At 43.2% G+C, this 19,289-nt stretch overlaps 1 protein-coding gene across 1 annotated transcript in view; it reads left to right on the top strand.

The window, feature by feature from the left end:
- The window catches only part of NCKAP5 (NCK associated protein 5), a 1,217,724-nt gene that overhangs the window by 92,680 nt on the left and 1,105,755 nt on the right, over positions 1-19,289 (top strand). The window lies entirely within an intron of this gene.

The following is a 19,289-nucleotide window of genomic DNA, read 5'->3' as shown; positions in this document are numbered from 1 at the left end:
AGAATGCCTTAGGAGTTCAGATCTCAAGATTGACTGGACCATGAGAATGGAAACATGCCATTCATTAGAACAAAGGGTAAACCCAGATCTATTTTTATAGTCTTAATTGAAAGATCACTAGCCACTTCGATTACCACCATCTATAAAATGGGGACTTTTATGTCTGTCCCATGGAGGAATTTTGAGTAGAATTTCTTGGTGACCTGATACATCTGGATGTCTGCAGAGCTGCACATGTTACAGCTAATTACTAATATGTGCATGGGGAAGGGGGGTATAATTGTGTGGGAGCAGGGAATTAGACAGCTACTACTAGAAGCACCTTTTATGAGAAAGTAGGAAAGCGTGGATTAGATGTAGCTGAAGCAGGAGTGGATCATGATGGATGATTTAGAGAGCATGTGTAACCCTCTAGAGCAGCAGTCCCCAACCTTTTTGGCACCTGGGACCAGTTTCATGGAAGACAATTTTTCCACAGACTGGGGACGAGTCGGGGAAGGTGGTTTCAGAATGATTCAAGTGCATTACATTTGTTTCGTGCATACTAAGTCAGTTTAGTCATGTCCAACTCTGCGACCCAAGAGGCCAAGCTCTTCTGTCCATGGGATTCTCCACAGGTGAATACTGGAGTGGGTTGCCATGCTGTCCTCCAGGAGATCTTCTTGACCTAGGGATTGAGCCCACATCTCTTTTGTCTCCTGCATTGACAGGCAGATTCTTTACCACAAGCCACCTGGAAAGCCCCATTATATTTGTTATGCCTCCATAGTCTGACAAGAGGTGGAGGTCTGGCAGAAATGCAAGCATTTGGGAGTGGCTGTAAATGCAGAAGCTTAGCTCACTCGCCTGCCTGCCTGCCACTTACCTCTTGATGTGTGGCCCGGTGCACAACAGGCCATGGACCAGTACCAGTCCCCTGGTACTGGGGACTGGGGACCCCTGCTCTAGAGTAGGCCTCACACTTCCTCAATTAGACCATATCAAGTTGTAGCTTCACCTAGAATGTAGTTATCAAAACTTTTCTTGCAACAGAATCACTTGGGGGGTTACTTTTCAATTATTTTGTATTGAAATATAGTTGATTTACAATGATTCAGATGTACAGCAAAATGATACAGATATATATGCAACAAAAGATATATATATATATATATATGTATGTATGTATATGGGCCTCCTTGGTGGCTCAGAGGGTAAAGCGTCTGCCCGCAGTGCAGGAGACCTGGGTTTGATCCCTGGGTTGGGAAGATCCCCTGGAGAAGGAAATGGCAACCCACTCCAGTACTCTTGCCTGGAAAACTCCACGGATGGAGGAGCCTGGTAGGACTACAGTCCATGGGGTCTCAAAAAGTTGCACACGACTGAGGAACTTCATTTCTCTCATATATATATATTCTTTTTCAGATTCTTTTCCATTGTAGGTTATTATAAGATATTGACTGTAGTTCCCTGTGCTGTACAGTAGGTCCTTCTTATTTATCTCTTTCATATACAGTAGTGTGTATCTGTTAATCCCAGATTAACAGATTTGTGGCAAGGGACGGGGAGGGGTTTGTTGAGACATTGTTGAGTCCCACTCATAGAGTTTCTGATTAAGTAGGTGAGGTTGGACCTGAGAATTTGCATTCCTAATAGGCTCCCTGGTGACACTGATGCTGTGTTCAAGGGACCACTCTTTAAAAACCACTGGTCGAACTGCTGTAGTGGTTCAGTGGTTAAGACTCTGTGCTTCCACTGCGGGGGTGCAGATTTGATCCCTGGTTGTGGAACTCAGATCCCACATGCCTTGAGGAATGGCAAAAAAAAAAAAAAAAAAAAACCCAAAAAACAAAACAAAAAACCCTACTAGTCTACAATATCCCTTTAGCAGTTTATCATTCTATCATGAAATTAAACCACCACGTGCTGTGGATTTGTGTTTTTTCAGTAGGAGGTAACCTAAATTTACATAATAGCAGTATTCAGTTCAGTTCATTTCAGTTGCTCAGTCGTGTCTGACTCTTTTTGATCCCATGAATCGCAGCACGCCAGGCCTCCCTGTCCATCACCAACTCCCGGAGTTCACTCAAACTCATGTCCATCGAGTCGGTGATGCCATCCATCCATCTCATCCTCTGTCCTCCCCTTCTCCTCCTGCCCCCAATCCCTCCCAGCATCAGAGTCTTTTCCAATGAGTCAACTCTTTGCATGAGGTGGCCAAAGTATTGGAGTTTCAGCTTTAGCATCATTCCTTCCAATGAACACCCAGGACTGATCTCCTTTAGAATGGACTGGTTGGATCTCCTTGCAGTCCAAGGGACTCTCAAGAGTCTTCTCCAACACCACAGTTCAAAAGCATCAATTCTTCGGCGCTCAGCTTTCTTCACAGTCCAACTCTCACATCCATACACGACCACAGGAAAAACCATAGCCTTGACTAGACGGACCTTTGTTGGCAAAGTAATATCTCTGCTTTTCAATATGCTATCGAAGTTGGTCATAACTTTCCTTCCAAGGAGTAAGCATGTTTTAATTTCATGGCTGCAATCACCATCTGCAGTGATTTTGGAGCCCAGAAAAATAAAGTCTGACACTGTTTCCACTGTTTCCCCATCTATTTCCCATGAAGTGATGGGACCGGATGCCATGATTTTCATTTTCTGAATGTTGAGCTTTAAGCCAACTTTTTCACTCTCCTCTTTCACCTTCATCAAGAGGCTTTTTAGTTCCTCTTCACTTTCTGCCATAAGGATGGTGTTATCTGCATATCTGAAGTTATTGATATTTCTCCCGGCAATCTTGATTCCAACTTGTGCTTCTTCCAGCTCAGCGTTTCTCATGATGTACTCTGAATAAGTTAAATAAGCAGGGTGACAATATACAGCCTTGACGTACTCCTTTACCTATTTGGAATCAGTCTGTTGTTCCATGTCCAGTTCTAACTGTTGCTTCCTGACCTGCATATAGGTTTCTGAAGAGACAGGTCAGGTGGTCTGGTATTCCTATCTCTTTCAGGATTTTCCACAGTTTATTGTGATCCACACAGTCAAAGGCTTTGGCAGAGTCAGTAAAGCAGAAATAGATGTTTTTCTGGAACTCTCTTGCTTTTACTATGATCTAGCGGATGTTGGCAATTTGATCTCTGGTTCCTCTGCCTTTTCTAAAACCTGCTTGAACATCTGGAAGTTCATGGTTCACGTATTGCTGAAGCCTGGCTTAGAGAATTTTAAGCATTACTTTACTAGCATGTGAGATGAGTACAATTGGGTGATAATTTGAGCATTCTTTGGCATTGCCTTTCTTTGGGATTGGAATGAAAACTGACCTTTGCCAGTCCTGTGGCCACTGCTGAGTTTTCCAAATTTGCTGGCATATTGAGTGCAGCACTTTCACAGCATCATCTTTCAGGATTTGGAATAGCTCAACTGGAATTCCATCACCTCCACTAGCTTTGTTCATAGTGATGCTTTCTAAGGCCCACTTGACTTCACATTCCAGGATGTCTGGCTCTATGTGAGTGATCACACCATCGTGATTATCATGGTCATAAAGATCTTTTTTGTACCGTTCTTCTGTGTATTCTTGCCATCTCTTCTTAATATCTTCTGCTTCTGTTAGGTCCATACCATTTCTGTCCTTTATCGAGCATTAAGCTTCACCAAAAAGCAATCTTCTAATTATTTCTCCGGGACATGGTGTTGTGTCTTTGGAAAACGTAAATACATTAAGTTTATCTCTGCATGATCCATATCTTCATCTGGTGTACACATGTAGTTGAATGTGTATTACATGGGAATTCCCAATATTGCAAAAAAGGAATATATTCTAGCCAATGTTAGCATTATCTCCTGCTTTTCAAGCAGAGCTCTTGAATTTAACAGTGATTTACAATGAAAAGTGAAATTCCAGCCTCATTTCAGGCAAGTGGAAGATCTCCTATCTCCAAATGCATGTCTGTGAGAACCCTGGGTCTGAGTGGCCTGGGAAAGATAACGGGATATTTCATAATTTCAGAGGGGACCTCAGCCCATAGACACTGAGCTGTAGTCAGTGAGTGGACAGCCCTGTTTGGTTCTGCCCTCTTCCAGGGAAATGGATTCAATCCAAACACATGAGCAGGCCAGAAAGCAGGATTATGTAATCACCTGGAAGCTCAGCCTGCCACTGAAGTTGTTGGAGGAACCTGTCACAGTCGGCTTGCCAAGGTCCCAGGGCCAGATGCCTTCTCTAGGAGGATCATTCCCAAGTTGACACCTGGGCTTCTGGATAGCCAATGAGGTTCCACCAAGTGGAACAGAGGGCCCCAAGTTAGCCAGTGTGTTCCAATCAGAAAGAGTCACTCTCCATAGGAGAGGAAAAATCCCACACAACAGGAAGTGGCAGGGAAAAGAAAGAGACGCAGACGTCCTATTAGATAACCATCTCCAAACATGACTTATTAAGCATGCAGCATTTTGATGCTGTTCTCTGGGAACCCAGATGCATCTGAGACATTTCCTTCCCGAGTTTACTTTAAAAATTTTTTAAACGCTTTTTGAAGGGAGGGAAACAAATGTCCTCATTCAATAGAGATTTATTTTAGCAGCAATGGAGGATTAACTTGTGATGAGGTCATTCCGTGTGAAACAGTTCTGAAAAAGAGTGAGTGCTAGTGCCTAATTTAGATATGATTACATTCTTCTTGACTTAAATCATATGAGAAGGATGGACAAGAAGACAGGAAAGAGGAAGGCGATTGGAAGAAAAGGGAAGAAACAGGGTATCAGTTGAGCTTTTCAATAAGTGATTGCAAATAATTATTGAGTTTGGAACTACTTTGTTCCAAAACTCTATGTGTGTGTGGGGGTGGGGAGACTTTATACTGATTACACATTCTGGGTGGGTCATGTATCCCTGTATTTGCACAAATGCCTGAGATATGGTCTTAAAAACAATGACTAATGTTTTAAAAAATGGTATTTTTATGTATTCAGGATGGAAGCATCACACACAAAAGGATAGTCCATCCACAATGTTCCCTTACCTCTGAGGGTGTGTGCATTGAATGTTCTAAGGTACCAGGAGGTGATTAAAGCTTGTGGGGAAGTGCTGAATCTGTCTTGGAAATAAACCATGCTGATTTGTTCTAAGTGAGTAAGAGGCTTCCCTGAGCCTTCAAGAGACAGTCTGTATTAGACAGTCTGATTTATGCTGCACCATGACTACATTACACTGGCTGAGGTAGAGGGAGCCATCACCCCAAGTTATTAAAGCTGTTCATTTCTCCGTAGTGCTCTGTGGTACCTAGGATTTCCATGTAAAAGAGAAAATAGCTGTTTTCCTTTCTACGTATTTAGCCTGGGATTCAACTTCTACATCCATCTGAGTAGTACACAGAGCTCAGAGAAACAGAGGCACTGAAATGTAGATCCTGTTTGACTAAAGACTTGGAATATGAATAATCTGCAACATAGGATTTTTTAAAATTTATTTATCTTCAACTTTTTCTATTTTCTGCTACCAAGAAGCAGAAGGTAGGATGTGGTTTAAAATTTCATCTTCAAGAAGCAGAAGTGACCTGGGTTATCTCAGTTCAGCAGTAACACATGGGCGAGCTGACAATTCACAAAGGAAAATAGGCGCCTTGGGCTTCCTGAGTATGAGGGAAGGAATCCAAGGCTCACCCCTGTACCCTTGGATTGATGGGTTGGTTCATTGGTTTGTCTAGTTTCTCTGCAGCATCCTGGTTGGATAAAAGGAAAAGAAAAAATTTCATATCTATTATTTGTGTTATGTACTGAAGCCAAAGTTACTCACGGTGTGTTCTTTGTCTATCCTGCTGCTGCTGCTGCTGCTGCTGCTGCTGCTAAGTCGCTTCAGTCGTGTCCGACTCTGTGCAATCCTATAGACGGCAGCCCACCAGGCTCCCCCATCCCTGGGACTCTCCAGGCAAGAACACTGCAGTGGGTTGCCATTTCCTTCTCCAATGCATGAAAGGAAAAGTGAAAGTGAAGTCTCTTGGCCATGTCCGACTCTTAGTGACCCCATGGACTGCAGCCTACCAGGGTCTGCCATCCATGGGATTTTCCAGGCAAGAGTACTGGAGTGGGGTGCCATTGCCTTCTCCGTTATCTATCCTATTTGCTGGGAATTAAAGGAATTGCATTTTTATGGTGGAATCAAGATAGGGATAGAAAGGTACCTAAATGATACCCACAAGTTTGAAAATGGGCCTGGCTGTATCTCAGTTTAATACAGAGGATTTCCTTATCCAGGGAGAAAGGAGGGCCATCAAAATATTTATGTGGTCTATTGATGCTAGAGGGTGATGTTTATTGCCATGGGATGAGGTTATTAACCTTATCACTTGTTTCCCTTCCACTGAGTCAAGTTTACTTCCTATTTCTATCAAGATTTGTCTTTATTCCTGCATTTCTCTGTCCGGGTACCTTCATTTATCTGCCTTCACATGCAGACCTAGGCAGATCAACCCTGAATTAGGGTTGATCTAATTGGGTTGATCTAATAGGGTTGATCTCTTGTGATATAAGCAAAAGATGGAAGTGAGGCAAGAATCCTGCTATAGAATCAAGATCTCTGCTGTGATGGGCTATTCTCATGTCCCATCTGACCCGTCCCTTTGAGTTCTGTGTGTCTTCAGGTTCCTTACCACATGATTTCTCACTACCATTCGCCCTCTTCTCTAGTTTGATTGTAGATACATGGAGTACACGTATTATATTCACATCATGTAGAATAAGAGATTGGGGGAGTCCTTGGGGCCAGCTGTTTAGTTAAAATCCTAGCTCTTCCCACACTTTGGCTGTTCAACTTTGAGCACTTACGCCATCTACGTGTGCCTCAGTTTCCTCACCACAAAATGAGAATAACGGAAGGACCTAATGCACTATTGTGATGCTACCTAACTGAGCTAAGACACAAAGCGCTGTGAAAGGCACTGGGCACATACTAAGTGCTATATAAGTGCTTATGGTCGTTAGTTTCCACTACGACTATTTGACCTTATGCATCTTATTTGATGATTAAAGCTGCTGTTGTGCGTTCACCTTGTGTTTCTTTCAGGTCATCTGCTCAGTTGTTTCCACCTTGCAGCATGTGCTGTGGTTTTTCAGATTGCAATTTCTCATCCTGATTCGGTATCCTGGTTATCTAAGAAAACAGACTTTGCTGATTACTCTGGAGAAACTGTACTTTCCCCTTTTTTAATGTAACGTTCTCAATGTTGGAGGCTACAATATAGGTTTGGTTCTCTGAAAGCAGGAAGTAAGTCTTATATCGAGTGATTTAGGCTATTGTGGGATGTTGTTGTGAGATGCACACCTGCATAAGGGAGGGGAAGAATTTGGACAGGACACAAGGAGAAGGTGATTGATGATGCAGGCCCAACAGAGCCCCAGCCAACCCTGCAGGCAGCTGGGGAATGCATATGGCCTTGGAGTGACCCAAGTCAACTCTGAATTTCTTGACCTTCATATTCCTACATGGATCAGTAACTGAAGATGAACCACTTTGGAAAGGATGGGCCACTGGGTGAGGCAAATCCTGAGGAACTGGCTGATGGAGGCTCTCTGCTGCTTGTAGAGGGATCTAGCAGTGCAAGCACACAGGTTAAATTCTCACTAAAAGATGCAGCCTTTCCAGGAAGACGTACCACAATATCTCTTGTAAAGACTTCACAGCTTACTCAAACACCTGTTACTGAAATAGGGTGGGGAAGAAAAGGAGGTCACCCGAGGACCTGAAGGAAGGAAGGATGGCAGGGAAGAGGGATACATGGAATAGAACAGAGGTTTATGTTATTGTAAGAAGTGGGGCTCAGTGGGAAAAAGAGGAAACCAAGTAGAATCTTCACATGAGAGGGGCTGATGGCAATCTGGTAAGTGTTAAGGGACTTGTGTAGAAACATGCCATTCCACTTGCATTTGTTTTTTGAGGCTTTCAGAAGTGTTAGTCATTTAGTCATGTCTGACTCTTTGTGCAAAGAGTTTGTGCAAAGAGTTCCAAAGAATAGCAAGAAGAGATAAGAAAGCCTTCTTCAGTGATCAATGCAAAGAAATAGAGGAAAACAACAGAATAGGAAAGACTAGGGATCTCTTCAAGAAAATCAGAGATATCAAAGGAATATTTCATGCAAAGATGGGCTCGATAAAGGACAGAAATGGTATGGACTTAACAGAAGCAGAAGATATTAAGAAGAGATGGCAAGAATACACAGAAGAACTGTACAAAAAAGATCTTTATGACCCAGATAATCACGATGGTGTGATCACTGACCTAGAGCCAGACATCCTGGAATGTGAAGTCAAGTGGGCCTTAGAAAGCATCACTATGAACAAAGCTAGTGGAGGTGATGGAATTCCAGTTGAGCTATTCCAAATCCTGAAAGATGATGCTGTGAAAGTGCTGCACTCAATATGCCAGCAAATTTGGAAAACTCAGCAGTGGCCACAGGACTGGCAAAGGTCAGTTTTCATTCCAATCCCAAAGAAAGGCAATGCCAAAGAATGCTCAAACTACAGCACAATTGTACTCATCTCATACGCTAGTAAAGTAATGCTCAAAATTCTCCAAGCCAGGCTTCAGCAGTATGTGAACCGTGAACTTGCTGATGTTCAAGCTGGTTTTAGAAAAGGCAGAGGAACCAGAGATCAAATTGCCAACATCTGCTGGATCATGGAAAAAGCAAGAGAGTTCCAGAAGAGCATCTATTTCTGCTTTATTGACTATGCCAAAGCCTTTGACTGTGTGGATCACAATAAACTGTGGAAAATTCTGAAAGAGATGGGAATACCAGACCACCTGATCTGCCTCTTGAGAAACCTATATGCAGGTCAGGAAGCAACAGTTAGAACTGGACATGGAACAACAGACTGGTTTCAAATAGGAAAAGGAGTTCGTCAAGGCTGTATATTGTCACCCTGTTTATTTAACTTATATGCAGAGTACATCATGAGAAACGCTGAGCTGGAAGAAGCACAAGCTGGAATCAAGATTGCTGGGAGAAATATCAATAACCTCAGATGTGCAGATGACACCACCCTTATGGCAGAAAGTGAAGAGGAACTCAAAAGCCTCTTGATGAAAGTGAAAGTGGAGAGTGAAAAAGTTGGCTTAAAGCTCAACATTCAGAAAATGAAAATCATGGCATCCGGTCCCATCACTTCATGGGAAATAGATGGGGAAACAGTGGAAACAGTGTCAGACTTTATTTTTCTGGGCTCCAAAATCACTGCAGATGGTGATTGCAGCCATGAAATTAAAAAACACTTACTCCTTGGAAGGAAAGTTATGACCAACCTAGATAGCATATTCAAAAGCAGAGACATTACTTTGCCAACAAAGGTTCATCTGGTCAAGGCTATGGTTTTTCCTGTGGTCTTGTATGGATGTGAGAGTTGGACTGTGAAGAAGGCTGAGCGCCGAAGAATTGATGCTTTTGAACTGTGGTGTTGGAGAAGACTCTTGAGGTTGGACTGCAAAGAGATCCAACCAGTCCATTCTGAAGGAGATCAGCGCTGGGATTTCTTTGGAAGGAATGATGCTAAAGCTGAAACTCCAGTACTTTGGCCACCTCATGGAAGAGTTGACTCATTGGAAAAGACTCTGATGCTGGGAGGGATTGAGGGTAAGAGGAGAAGGGGACGACAGAGGATGAGATGGCTGGATGGCATCACTGACTCGATGGACATGAGTCTCAGTGAACTCCGGGAGTTGGTGATGGACAGGGAGGCCTGGCATGCTGCGATTCATGGGGTCGCAAAGAGTCAGACACGACTGAGCGACTGATCTGACTCTTTGTGGCCCACTAGGTGGGCTCCTCTGCCATGGGATTTTCCAGGCAAGAATATAGGAGTGGGTTGGCATTCCCTTTTACAGGGATCTTCCCGACCCAGGAATCAAACCCAGATCTCCTGCACTGCAGAGAGATTCTTTACCATCTGAGCTACCAGGGAAGCTTGGGAAGCCACCAGGGAAGTTGCTAATAGAAACTGGTGGGTTTACAGTAATCAATCCTCTTTTGCCTGGACTAAGGGGTTTCCCAGGATGCTTGTCTTTTAGTATTAAACTTTTGTCCTAAGTGGGTTGATACCAGCTGTTTTCCAAACTACCTCATGGAGTTAAAACTGAAGCCATGGAATAACGCAAGGGCAGAGGGTTGGGAAACCATGGGAAAGCATTTTTCTGTTTAGAGTGACAGGGAACAGACACATTATTGATGGTTCTTACAGTGCCTCACGTGGACTTGGCAGCTCATAAATACAGATCAAGAGGAAATGGAACATGAGGGCAATGAATTAAAAGAGAAAATGATTTGGAACAAACTGCTGAGGACTGGGAAAGAATAGTAAAATAGGGAATAAATCTAAAATGCAAACCAGAGCTAAGTGTCATAATGCACCGAGATACTTACAGTGTCAGAGGGTTCGGGCTAGGTCCTAAGCCAGTGTCTTTGGTTCAGATCAGGGTGCTCCTGTGCCCATGTGTATCATGGAACACCCCTCTCTCTGCACTTGTCCTCACCTCACATATTCTGGAATATCCTTTCCTTCTTTCCTCCTACTCGCTCACCAGAGGGGTGATATGTTATTCAAAGTTAGTGACAAGCCCACTTCTACCCTCTGACATATCCATACTTCTCCCCTCCAGAAGGAGTGAGTTTCTCCTAGGACTGGATGTGTTGTAGGGGTGGTTTGGAAGTTTGGGTGTGGGAGTGGGGGTGGGGCATGCTTTTACCTGCTTTGGAGAGTACATTTGTAGGGGTTGCTTCCAAGACCCAAAAAGTTTGCTGGAAGCATGTTGTCTCTGCATTGAAATGAGAGCAAGACCTACTTACTTTGTTTCCAAACTATGTAATGTGTTCCAGGAAAGACTGATAAGCTGTTATGCTTCACTAATTGTGACCTTTGGACTTTCTGACCTCATACAGACCATAGTTCACACTCAGTCAACAATTACATCTTCAGTGAAGAACTGGGCTCCCCCAGGAACTAGTTCTTTGTATCCAGAAGCTGGTACATCATGCTCCCCTCCCTGTATTTTATTGTCGGGTTGCCTTCACTTCTCTAACACACAATCTCAGTTATTCTCTCTGGGCCTTAGAGCAGTGCCTCTACAGGTTGATTTTATTTTTATGAAAATAGGGATTGAAATATCTTTTTAAGTGTATTTTTCCATTATATCTCCCAATCAGTAGAAATCCAAGGAATGTTCTATGAGTGTTCATAGCTGCTCAGATTCCAAAATAAAATAGAGCCTGGAATTCAGGAGGTGCTCAATGAAGATTTGCTGTGTACACTGTAAACTGCTTCATGTAATGTTTTGTGAATGACTCAATGGGTGAATGAGCAAATACAATTGCAAATTAAAAGATAGTGATTTTGAAGATTAGTGCTTCCATGTAGCCCTCAAGTTCATATGACATTTGTTAGACGATAATGTATTATTTTCTCTGGACTTTCAACATATTGTTCACCATTATTAAGTGATGCTGATTGCATCTTGGGGAAATAGGTGGAAATGATCATATGCATCTGACATATGATTTTGAAGAGGGTGTTGAAGAAGGAAAAGGAAGAAGACAAAGAAGAAAGACAGTCAGGTTTCCTTATCTGAGACTCTGATGCCCACATCCCCGCCACCCCACCTCCCATTCAAGCCTGTCACTAGCATCCCAAGTTGGATCAATCTTCCTACCTGCTAACTTTTAGGCCTCCAGTGACTTTAAGTCTCCTTCTCTAACTGGAACAAACAGCTTGTGCATGCCTAGTACCAGGCTGGCACAGAGCGAACTACTGACACATAGAAACATGGTCTCTGCATCAGGATGACGACAATCTGCTTGGGAGCTAAGAGCTTCCTGCAGAAGGCAAATGTGAACACACAGGTCCTTGCTGTGCATCATTAAGTGCCAAACTGGGTGATGCCGAGGGTACGGGGCTAAGGAGCTCAGAGGCCAAAGGTCCAATATAGGATGAAGTAAACGGGGAAAGCATGATTTCATTTAGCTCAATTCATCCAGCCCCACCTGTAAAATGTATGTCTTCTCTCTTCTCTTTTCTGCAGGTGGGAGTTGGGAAGGCTGGCAGGATGGGCTGTAGGACCTCTCCAGGGACACTACGCTCTGAACTGTTGTATGTCACTAAATTCTGCCCAAGATTTCATTTCAAAAGTGTCCTATTGCTAAAATAACATTCCCAAGGCTCCTTATTATATTGACTACACTCGTCTTAGAAAACAAAGAATTTATCTTTTTATTGAAGTATAGTTAATTTGCAATGTTGTGTTAGGTTCAAATGTACAGAAAAATGATTCATGCAATATTTATTCATATTTATACATATACATATGTGTGTGTATTATACACACACACACACATATATATATACATACACACATATGTTCTTTTTTCACTTTTCCGTTATAAGTTATAAGATATTAAGTGTAGTTCCCTGTGCTTTTCAATAGGTCAGTAACATCATTTTTATATTTATTCCAAAGGCATTAGCTATATTCTTAGGTGGTTTCTAACCTAACAATAGCATCTCGTGACCTTGATCAATAGGATTGGCATTACTACAATTTGTCAAAATAATAAGTGATAACCAATAAATGGAATCGTTATTCTCCTTTGTTAATAGCCTCTGCTTTAAAATAATTTCCTCACCAGCAGATTTTTAGGTTTCAAAATAGATTATTGTACCTGGAAAAGGCTTAATCTGTTTTAAATCAGTTCCCCTGGATTTACATAAGGTGTAAAATCTAAAAGAGCAGTGATGACAGAGCTGAGGGCTTTACTGCCTCCAAAGGTCTTAGAGCTTAGAGTTCAGTCCCTTAGCCTTTCTGACTTCTCCGGAGAATTATGGAGGCTTTTAACATTTAATTTAATTTTTTTTTTTTTTTTTTTGGCCACGCTGCTTGCAGAATCTTAGTTCCCTGATCGGGGATTGAACCCTGGCCCTTGTCACTGAAAGTGCGGCATTCCAACCACTGGGCCACTGGGGAATTCCCTACATAGGCTTTTAATACCACAGTTTCCTGAACAAAAGGTCATATCTCCACACCACAGTAAGCTTTGTCTGGGCATGTGAGGAAAGAAGAGGCACCGACTTTTGGCAGCGAAGAGGGTGGTGAAGAGGCCAAATGTGCACCCTGGCTGCTTGCATGATGACCACTGCTTCCCAGGTCTGTCCTGGACCTGGCCATGCTGCCTGGGGCCCAGCCTGTTCGCCGCATCCCCTGCAGTGTGGGCCTGGGTTTCCACAGGTGTTCTTCACACCTGAGCTTGTTGCTCTCTTGTGCCCCCACCCCTGAGTCTCTGCCCTTGCTGTTGACTTCCCAGGACTGTTTAGTTGGGGACACGCTACACAGATGGCTGCCTCTCTCGTTGATCTGTAAGGCATGCTTTCTAATGGGCCTTTGAGGAATATTTGCCACAAAAATAAGGTGTTTCTGGGGCCTAAAATATTAGGCTACCAGAAAAAAGAACTCCTGGCTGTGTATGTGTGTGTGTGCACTTCCAAAGGAAACTAAAAGGAGGAAAGAAGAGGCATACCCCTCCTCCAGTCCTCCCCTCCAGCACACCCCTGAACCCACTTTCCCTACCACGGTCCCCTCTTTTGTCTTTTCAACGTAAGAGGCTTCATCAGCATGAAAGGAGGAACGCTGGGGCCTCTTGAGCTGGCCCAAGCAATCCAGGGCTCTGCTGACATTTTGGGCAAAAGTAGGCAGGGATTTCCAAGCCTGGGCATTGTCCCCTGGGGACCCACGTTACCTCTCCTCTGGGGCACCTTCTTCCTGGGCATCCTAGCTGTTAACAGCCTTTCCTCTAGGCCTTGTGTCCCATCCCTGGCTAATGTCCAGGGCTGGTAAGATGAGATGGGAGCAGGGCTAGTATGTGCCAGAGCCCCAGGTTTCAGGAACCACAGGGATCTTACTGTCAATGCCATTCAGGGCAGGTTTTATCAAAGACATTAATCACCCAGTAATCCTGGTGGCAGACATCGAGCTGGGAAAGCCAGTGGCTGTCCCCATCCCCTTCCTTTCCTGAGAGCTTATCTCTGATTGTAATGGCCTCTCCATAGCTGGTGAAAATTGAACTCAGGGCCTTTTTCTTTAGACAATAACCACAGACCACAAAATCCTCTCACTTTACAGACAGTTGTGTCCCTGAGGCCTCCCGTGGGTTCTGGTTTCATAAAGACTCAGTTCTCAGGTTAGAAGGAATGCAATGTGCATCTCCCAGTTTACTGAATCTACACAAATCTCTGAAGCAGCACCGCTGCACATGGCTTGCAATTGCAGACTTTAATGCTGTGCACTGATTTGTATAACATCAAGGTTGGGGAGGGTTATGGCCCCCTCCTTACCCTCACAGACTCTCACCCAGCCCTTTTTATCTGGGTCCTGCAAAGTAGTTGAAAATGTCAGACTCACAGTATGCACTGTCAACATCACAGTGAAGAAGCTGAAATCAAATCCTTCAGCTTCTGAGGTGGTACTTTACGCTTACACACAGGCCTTTCATCAGAGCCTCCAGCACCTTAGGGAGCATTAACCCTTGCTGTACCTCCTGGGCTTGGGCCTGGAGCACGAGCTGGTGAAGGCACATGTATTGGGGGAGGGGAGTAGCACCCCATTTCCACGGCGAGCCCCAGGTCAATTGTCACAGATGCTCAATTTTTTTTAATCTCTTCCCTCTACCTCCTCTTTCAAGGGGCATCTACCCTATCACATGCAAAGGCTCCTGGTGTCCCAAGGGTGTCAACAACCTAATAAATAGGCTGCCTATGTGTTGAGAGCACCGGCAAGCGGCCCCCTCTCTCCCATTGAAAAAGGAAAAAAAGCATTTCTAGGCTTGAAAAGTGATCTATCACGAATGCATCTAAGCTTCCGTTATGGGAGTAACCTGAACTTTGTTGGACTTCACACTTTATGGTTTACTCTTGTTTTTGTTGGATTTATGTATGGGGGATGGTGGTGACATCAGCAGTGAGAAAAGCCTGTGAATGACTTTATCCAATGACATGTCGGGGACCATCCCTGTGACACCTGCTGTGTGTTTTCCAAGTTGCCCATGGTCCCCCAACTTTGTGTAAGGTGTGATCTATTGTTGGTGAGAGTTACCAGGAATTTACTGTTTGATCCCAGTGCTCATTCTGGGGAAACATGGCCCTGATCTTTATCAATGTCTGATCTTAGATGAAAGGGTCATATATTTACTTCTCTTGGTATAAACAGTGTTTCTTAAAATACAATCGGAGGTCCACATGCATGAGAATGATGTGGATCACTTTCTAAATATGCTGATTTTCAGGCCCCCAGGGACTTATACTCTTCAAAACCATGGTTATTTGTTTAGGAAATGCTGGAGTGTTCCTGTGTTACTCCTCCTCACATCTCTGCTTCCTATTTCTGATCCTGTTAACTTTTATAGGGCAGACTCGCTGGCCACAGGCTGTTTCTTAAGCTCTGGTAGAACCATTACCACCACCATAAGCAAAGGAACCAGAGTTACTGAAGGTTCTCAGCATGAAGGGAAACAGGCTGTAAACATGATGAAATGCCTGCCTCCAATATTTTCTCCTTCCTGTATCTGGATCTTGTGCATCTCCAAGGGCATGGAACACTTACTCCATCATGATACTGTGGGACTAAGCCCTGGGAAATGAGTCCTATGGTCTTTGAGGCCTATAATACATCTCCTCTAAGAGGCAAGCAGAGGGCCTGGGCTATAGAAAGCAGCAGTAGTCACACTAGTTCAAGACTGAAGTCTGAAGGTCACTGCCATCTATCTGTGTATAGAATTCAGAACTGAGTAATGAAGGCTCTGAGTGTGTGCATGCTAAGTGGCTCAGTCGTATGAACTGTTTACAACCCTATGGACTGTAGCCTGGCAGGCTCCTCTGTACATGGGGATTTGCCAGGCAAGAGTGCTGGAGTGGATTGCCATGCCCTCCTCCAAGGGATCTTCCTGACCCAGGGATCAAACCCATATCTCTTATGTCCCCTGCATTGGCGGGCGGGTTCTTTACCACTAGTGCCACCTGGGAAGCCCATAATGATGACTACATGCTTTTAATCCAAGTTGCCATTATTCATATTGGTTTAACAACTCTCTTTTCAATGTTTATAATCCTCAGAGGGATCTAGGGATTCTAGGCATTCCCCAGGACACTGGAAGGTCAGGCAGAGTTGAAATGGTGGAAATTATTATCTGTGTGATTAGAGTCAAATCACTTCAGTAACATCTCTCTCTGAGCCTCAGTTTCCTTGGTTGTAAAAGGGAACAGGTAATGAAAGTATGTAACTCACTAGGATATTTTAAACTGGATGATGTATTTAAAGTAAATGGCACATATCCATCCTTAATAAATGGCAGTAGTTATACGTGTTTATCAGGATGAGAAGGGTAGATGCATGTGTGCTCAGTTGTGTCTGACCTTTGCAACCTTATGGTCTGTAGCCCACCATGGAATTTCCCAGGCAAGAGGACCAGAGTGAGTTGCCATTTTATTCTTCAGGGGATCTTCCAGACCCAGGGATCAAACCCACATCTCCTGCATTGACAGGCAGATTCTTTACTACTGAGCCACCAGGGAAGCCCAAGGTAGAGGGGGGATTAGATCCTGGAGGTAGAAACTGTATCTGAGGACAGTCTTGATAGTTGCCATCACCAGCAAGCACCTCCAAAGCAGGTCTTGGCTATGATTCACATCTTGCAGATATGATTACCATCTCCGACTTTCCAGTTTAAGACAGAAAACACTTAAACGTGAAGAATACAGCATAACACTTTAAAATAATGAACAGGTGAAGAGACACATATATACCTGTTGTAACTGCCCAGCCGTTCCCCACCAGGGAGAGCAGCCTGATGGAGAGAGAGGAAATTGCCTGAATGAAGAACTAGAAGGCACTGGAAGGGGAGCCGGGCCAAGCATCTCAGCAGGTGGAAGTAATTTTGGCAGCAGTGTTAATGATCACCTGGTCAAGGTGGGGAAGCAAGCCCTGCCCACTCCCTTTTCCCTTATTTGTTTTTATCCTGAATTGTGAAAGTGTTAGTCGCTCAGTTGTGTCCGACTCTACAACCCCATGGACTGTAGCCTGCTAGGCTCCTCTGTTCATGGGATTCTCCAGGCAAAAATACTGGAGTGGGTTGCCATTCCCTTCTCCAGGAGATATTCCTGGCCCAGGAGTCAAACCCAGGTCTTCTGCATTGTGGGATGGATTCTCTACTGTCTGAGCTACCAGGGAAGACTGGTACAATTACAATTCAGGGAATCCTGAATTGTAAGTCAAGTTAAATGCTTGTTTTTAACTCTCAGTTGGGAAAGTGTGACCCTATCACACTCAAGGGGCTCCAAATGTGCTTTTAAGTAGAATCAGCCCTCAGAATCCTAAGATATGTGGATGAATAGATCATAAAAAACAAGCATGAAATATGGCTGTGCTTTCATTTTTTTCTTGAAATGATTACAGACATAAGGCATCTTCTCACTAGAAAGTAAGATAAGGCTCCAGTATGTTTTCTCTAGAGGAATGGAAATAGTGCTTTGGGAAATCTATCTTACCTTGGAGGAAATCTTCAGTGATTTTTTTACTGGTATTTTTTTCCTTAAAGAAAAATGTAGTATCTAATATATAGCTTATCTTTGTTACATTCTACTATGGAGGCCTGGAGGCTGTATGTAGGGGAGACAGAGCTGTGTTGGGCATCATAACTCCTGACCACTGACTTTTTCAAAGTCCCGAGCCCCCTTGTAATAAAGCCCCGAAGACTGTGTACATTAGACTTTCCTAACCTCCCTCACTGGAGAGTTCCTTAATGTTACACCAGCCATGACAAGGATCTGGGTAAACCTGTGTCCTTACCAGGTTCCTGAGTTTCACTCCAGAGCTTGCTGGCAATCAGTGAACTGAACCAAAGCGGTTCTTGCTTGTCTTACCTTAAAACTCCAGTTGTCAAACAACAGTTGCACAACGGAAAGGTCAGCACTTTATGCTCTGAGCACTTAACTTTAATCATTTCTTAAAGTGGACAGAGTCCAAGAGGTTTTCAAATTAGTCCTTAAATGTAAAGGAAAGGAGGTCGGGCATTCCATCAAGAATAAAAGCCCAGTGCCTGTTCTCCTTTGTTACCCCAATCCATCCCCCATACTGCTGTATCCTAATAGACATGTCACAGGTCTGCAACCGATCACTAGATCTTTATTAAACACCTACTATATGCCAGACATTTGTTGAAGGAATAGCTAGGTTTTTCTTTATGATTTATTTTGAAAATTGCACAATCATATATTTACTTTTATTATTTTTTAAGTAACAAAAGTGGAACACATTCATTTTTTAAAAAAAGTTAAACGACACAGAAAAATTCCCCAGAGATAACCACTGCTGATAATGTGCATAATTCTTCCTATCATATGCAATGATTTTCTGTATTCAGTCAATAAGCTACCTACTTCTTTCCATGTCAGTATATGCGCTGTTAGCTCAATTTTTTCAACCTCTTCTAAGTTTTTTTTTTCCTACTATACATGTACCACAATTTGTGTGACTTATCTTTTCTCATATTAATGAATATTTATGGTGTCTCTACTTTATTGGCTTACAAAGAATGTTGCAAAGAACATTATTGAGCTTATATCCTTAGGCTCTTTTGTGAGCATATGTGCGGGGTCACTTTGGAAAAGAGGAATTGTTGGGTGTCAGTGTTTGTACTTAAAAAACTTTAGGTACTTCTAATTTGCTTTCCATAAATAGAGTTTATTTAAACCTGTAAGTAGCATATAAAATAGGTACTATCTTTAACCGATTCCTACATGAAAGTGAACTATTTGGGGACCTTAATACCGTACCAAATCAATAATAATCAGTGCTCTTTGAAAAAACAGTTTTTGGAAGTGGCAAAGAGCATCCACTCACATGGTAACAGGGGGGTGCAAGTTAATTATTTTCCAAGGGCAGGGAGAGTGCTTATCTAAACATACATCCCATTCCATGGGCTCTGCTAACCTTGTTCCTGCCTTGGCCCTCAAAGTCCTCCTCCCCCCATTTCTGCTTAAGATTCATGATGGCAGGAGGTATGGGTATAAACAAATAACACAATGGCTGCCCTCAAAGACCTTTCAAAGTGACTTGGGGAGACAGAAACACAGATGGCAAAAAACAAGCTAAAAATATATCAGTATATAAAAAGCAGCAAATAAATATAAATAGTCAGCATCATTATAAGCAGTTCAGAGGAAGGAAGGAAAACAGTGGGCTAGGGTGTCCCAGCTTCATGGCAGGGATGTGATATAGGGTTTGTG

Source organism: Bos grunniens, chromosome 2, assembly GCF_055505025.1.
Source record: "Bos grunniens cultivar Pamir isolate PY7600 chromosome 2, Bosgru_T2T1.0, whole genome shotgun sequence".
In the NCBI taxonomy this organism is placed as follows: domain Eukaryota; kingdom Metazoa; phylum Chordata; class Mammalia; order Artiodactyla; family Bovidae; genus Bos; species Bos grunniens.
Note: the sequence above shows the minus strand (reverse complement) of the source record. Positions and strands in the feature narration are given on the sequence as shown.